The sequence below is a fragment of the Castanea sativa genome, chromosome 1 (genome assembly GCF_040712315.1).
Source record: "Castanea sativa cultivar Marrone di Chiusa Pesio chromosome 1, ASM4071231v1".
NCBI classification, from domain to species: domain Eukaryota; kingdom Viridiplantae; phylum Streptophyta; class Magnoliopsida; order Fagales; family Fagaceae; genus Castanea; species Castanea sativa.
In genome coordinates this window covers 89060714-89065628 of record NC_134013.1, presented here as the reverse complement: position 1 = coordinate 89065628, position 4915 = coordinate 89060714, and the positions used below count along the sequence as shown (strand labels likewise).

Here is a 4915-nt window from a genome sequence, read left to right as displayed (position 1 = left end):
GATTTCTCTCTTTTATTTTGCTAAATTTTCCATCTACTCTCTCGATCTCTCACTTTCTCCCTTTTCTTCATTGATGACTCCAAGCATCATTGCTCCACTTTCTACTACCATGGTGACCCTTGGCTTCCAACACCGCGTCCTTTGCTTTTGGCGGAAGTGAGAAGAGAGCTGTGGTTAGCTCATCTAACAAAATTTTTAGCGAAGTTTGCATTAGGGGTGGGTTGTGAGGTCTTGAAAGAGAACAACCTAAATCCATTTGTTGTGAAATTGAAATATGTAAGGAGGATTAATCATGGTTAGGAGGGCATTTGAGCATGTGGGTTTTTGGTTTTGAATGGAATACTTGGGAGATCAAGGTGGTTTTAGTTTTGGAGGAAGAAAAAAGAGAAGAAGAGGAGTGTGTTTTTCCTTAAGCCTTAAAAGACCTGGGTTTTTAGTATTTTGTGAAAGTTTTTGTTTAAATTACTGATCTTTGACAAAGGTTTTGCCCTTGACCTTGAGTCTTAGAAATGTTTTGTTTTAAGTTGGGTTCTAGATCCAGTTTTGCGTTGATATTGGATTTGTTTTTAGTGTTCTTGAGTGAAAGTATAAAAACTCTTACAGTTCTTACAAATATCACTTTTAGATCTTGATTTTTTTTTTGGTTATATTTTTTCTGTTTTTAACGGTGAAATGAGAGAGGTGGGTTATGGTTGTCTAACGGAAGGCATCTTAGGTAGGTTAAGTGATAACTTTTAAACCACATGCAGGCTTTGTTAAAATCGGCCAAATCACAAGTGGGTTTAATGCAATTACCCCTACAAATTTTATGATAATTCTAGAGTGGTTGATTGTGAGTGATAGAGAAAAATTTTGGTCATTGAACAATTTTTATTCCATACATAATAAATAACTGAAATCTATTGGAAAAAGAAAAACTAATACAGTCATAATTACTTTTTACGGATGATACATTAATGCTGGCTAGTCCAACTTTACATCAAAAAAAATAAAGAAAAATAGGAGCACACCAAAAAAGGAATTTTTATTTTTTTTAATTCTTTTTACGCATCAAATTCATTAAGCACATGCAAAGACAACATCCTTCCTCCACCCATCCCAAACAGACTCAGGTAGAGAGTTCTTATTACAAATGAAAAAGGATTTGAGGGGGAGCAACTTTAGGTACAACATGGGCAAAAGCATTTGCTTCCCTTTCAACCCAACAAAAACTACAAAACCCCAGATCTCTTATTTAATGACAAGAGACTTTACAACATAATCACTAATGTTACTAAACAAGGAAAAAAAGTTGATAAGAGCATAATGTAAAAATTTCATATCCTCGAAAGACATCTATCCAGCTAATTAAATGAATCCCCTCTCCAATTTTCTCATTCTGAAGGTCTTCATTAACCAATCTTGATTCCTTGCACTCACAATGTGCCCAATAGTCACTTCAACTACTAGTCCAAATCCATACCCAATCAAAACAATTTTCGAACCAAATTGAAATGGAGACCCCGAATCTTGACTCTCTTCAGGAGTTGAAGGTGATGGTAGTGAAACCTCATAATTCTTACATTTCTTTGTCAATGGGCTTCCACACAATCCTAGATTTCCTTCAAATGAATTGCTTGGAAAAGTATTAAATTGTTTTCCTTGTGGTATAGGTCCCACGAGATGATTATTGGAAACATTGAAGGATGCCAGGAAAGTAAGTTGCGTTAGTTGTTGTGGGATTTCCCCAAAGAGCATGTTTTAAGAAAGGTCTGGTGATTCCAGATTTACAAAATGTCTTAAACTTTGTGGGATGTGGCCAGTGAGAATGTTATTGGAAAGATTAAGCAAATGAAGTTCTTTTAAATTTAAATTTCCAATGGATTCTGGAATATCTCCGACAAATCTATTACTTGAGAAATCAAGGGCTGTGGACACTTCTTTGACCTTCACGTAAATTGTGACTACTCCTTTGTTTGTCATTATTATTGCGTAACTATAATCAAAACCCCATTCGAGATTTAGAAGACTGTTTTGCAAAACAAAGGATGAAGGTACTTCAATATATGTTAACTCGTTCGCACTCTCAAGTCTAGAAGAATTGGTATATTGAAAGAATTTTAATGGCAAACCTCCTGTAAAACTATTGTAGGAGAGGTCAAAGATTTGCAGGCTGGGAAACTCATATTTTTCTTCATGGGTCCTTATTGGGCCATAGAATTTGTTGGACCGCAAAATGAGAAGCTTTAAATTTGGAAGGTTTCCTAATCATGACGGAAAAGTATCCTTGAATTGGTCATTATTGAAATCAAGGGCCTTCAACATTATACACTCGGCCAAAGATCTTGGTAATCGCCCTTGAAACTTGTTTTGGCTAAAGCTAATCATCGATAATTTGCTTCCATTTGTCCAAGTTTGTGGGATGCTTCCTTCGACTGTGTTCCTTCGTAAATCCAATATGAGCAGACAATCACCAAAGTTGTGCAAGCATTGAGGAAGTGAACCACTTAAGTTGTTAATTGATAAATCAAGGACCTGAAGAGAACTCATGTTACAAATCAACTCTGGAATTTTTCCAATGAATGAATTGTTTGATACATGATATTCCAAGGTGGAGAAGGATGGAATTGGAAGCGATCCTAGGAGCTTGTTAGACGTGAGGTCTAAAATGGCTAGACGGGGCCAAGGGAGAGGAATTGGATGTTGATCGAGGCTTGTAAGAAAGTTTTCAGAAAGGTCGATAACCTCTAAATTTTCTATACTCACATTCCAAAACCATTCCGGTACTTGTCCATGAATGTTGTTGGTCCCGAGGTGTAGCCATTTTAGTTCATCTTGGTTTGCTAGGAAGTCAGGAAACTTGCTCAAGTTGCACGAACTAAGTACTAAAATTTGGAACTTTTAAAGAGTTGTATTGTCACTAGTTTCATTAATAATTAATGACACTCCACAATTAGATAGATGCAAGGAAGTTAGTTTTTTGAGCTTAACAAACTTGTCAAACTCCACTATGCCAACAAAGTTGTCTGCGGAAAGATCAAGAACTTCAAGATTTTCATAAAGATTGAGCTTGGAATTTGGCCTGCAAAGTGGTTGCCCGCAAGGACCAAGGAAGATAATTTTGTGAGGTTCATAAGCCCAAAAAGGATTTGACAGCAAAGAAAATTATAATATAGAAAAGGCGAGTCAGTTGTGTAAAGTTTGCAAGCTCAAAAGGGATCGGACCTATCAGTTCATTTTCGGCAAGGCGTAGAAAAGAAAGTTTGATGAGGTTTCCAAAGGAAGATGGAATGTTGCCCTCGAAAGTGTTAAGTGAAAGATCCAGATAATTTAGATTTGTGAGGTTACGAAGTGAAGATGGAATTAACCCAAAAAAGTTGCACCTACTCATATCAATTTCAGTGAAAGAGCCAAGGTTTCCTACTGATGCAGGTAGCTTACCTGAGAAACTTGTGTTTGCGAGGATCATTTCCTCTAGGGGACTCTTCCATTGAAAGTCAGGCAGATAACCGGTGAGACCTTTATTTTTCCGCACATTAAGAACTCGAAAATTTGGAAGTTTAAAGATGCCTACTGGAAATTCCCCATGCAATTTGCAGTCACAGAGACGAAGGGAAGTTAAAGAAGACAAATTTGCCAAGATATTAGGCACAATGGATATTATGCTCACCATGCTCAAATCAAGATTTTCTAGGCAGGTTAAATTTTCAACTAGACGTCCTAGACTTGGATTCTTGATTTCCAAATGGTTCTAAGATTGAGGGATGCCATTTGGGACAATTGTGAAATTCTAATGGGATTTGACCAGAAAAGTAGAATTAAAGAGATTGAGATATGTTAGTTTGGATAGATTGGAAACTGTGGATGGAATTTGAGAGTGGTTAAAATGATTGTCAGCAAGATTAAGCCATCGGAGATGAATAAGATTGAAAAGGCTGCTGCTAGAGTTAATTGAACCGTAGAGATAGCTGCTATGGAGGTCAAGACCAATGAGATGGCCTTTGGACGTATCACACTCTACCCCATCCCATGAGCAGCAGTCACTGTTGTTTCCTTCTAATGTCCAGGAAGCAACCTTGGGATAAGCTAATGGATCAAAGGAAATAAACTTCTTGTTGTTGATGATGACAAAGCTTTCCTTAAATTGCAACAAGTAAGACCTTTCGTGACCATGGCAAAGACTAAAGAGGATGCAGAGAGGAAAATGAGGAAAGGGCAACGAGATGAATAGTTGAGAGGAAAGAAAGCAAGTACACAAATTTTAAACAATACAAAGAGGACGCCATAACTTAAGTCTAATTTAATCATGTATTTTCGCTCTTATATAAGCAAGGAATGCAAAAGAATAATTTTATTGGTTCGAATCTTCCCTTCTGTTGGAATGATTGTTAGACATTTCATATTCTCCTCAACAAATGTCCCAAACCCATTATCTTTAAAAAACTGAGAAAATTTAAAACAATCCATTAACTTAAAAAAAAAAAATAAAAAATTGATCGCTTTAATTGACTTTTCTAAAAGTTGCCTTCCCTAAGATTTCAAAAGGTCGCTTTTGTTTCTTTTGTTCTTATAGAAAAAAAAAAAGGGGGGGGGGGGAAGTTGCCTTCCCACTTCTTTAACTTAGTGGGTGTAATATTTTATGTTTTTTTTTATTAATTGAAATTGTGGGAAAGGTCGCTTTTGTTTCTTTTGTTCTTATAGAAAAAAAAAAAGGGGGGGGGGGGGAAGTTGCCTTCCCACTTCTTTAACTTAGTGGGTGTAATATTTTATGTTTTTTTTTATTAATTGAAATTGTGGGAGTAACACTTACAAGAAAAATTATTATATACTCGGGAATATACTCAGGGTGGGTTTGGATTGCGCGCTTTCCTTTTTCTTTTCTTTTTTCGTTTTTGCTACAAGGGACAAACGCCTGTGCGTGCATTGTGCGTGTACT

General features: G+C 36.4%; 1 pseudogene; it reads right to left on the bottom strand.

Annotated features, from left to right (window-relative positions):
• Positions 1–1347: 1347 nt before the first annotated feature.
• On the bottom strand, positions 1348–4265 carry LOC142636726 (uncharacterized; annotated as a pseudogene).
• Positions 4266–4915: the final 650 nt, after the last annotated feature.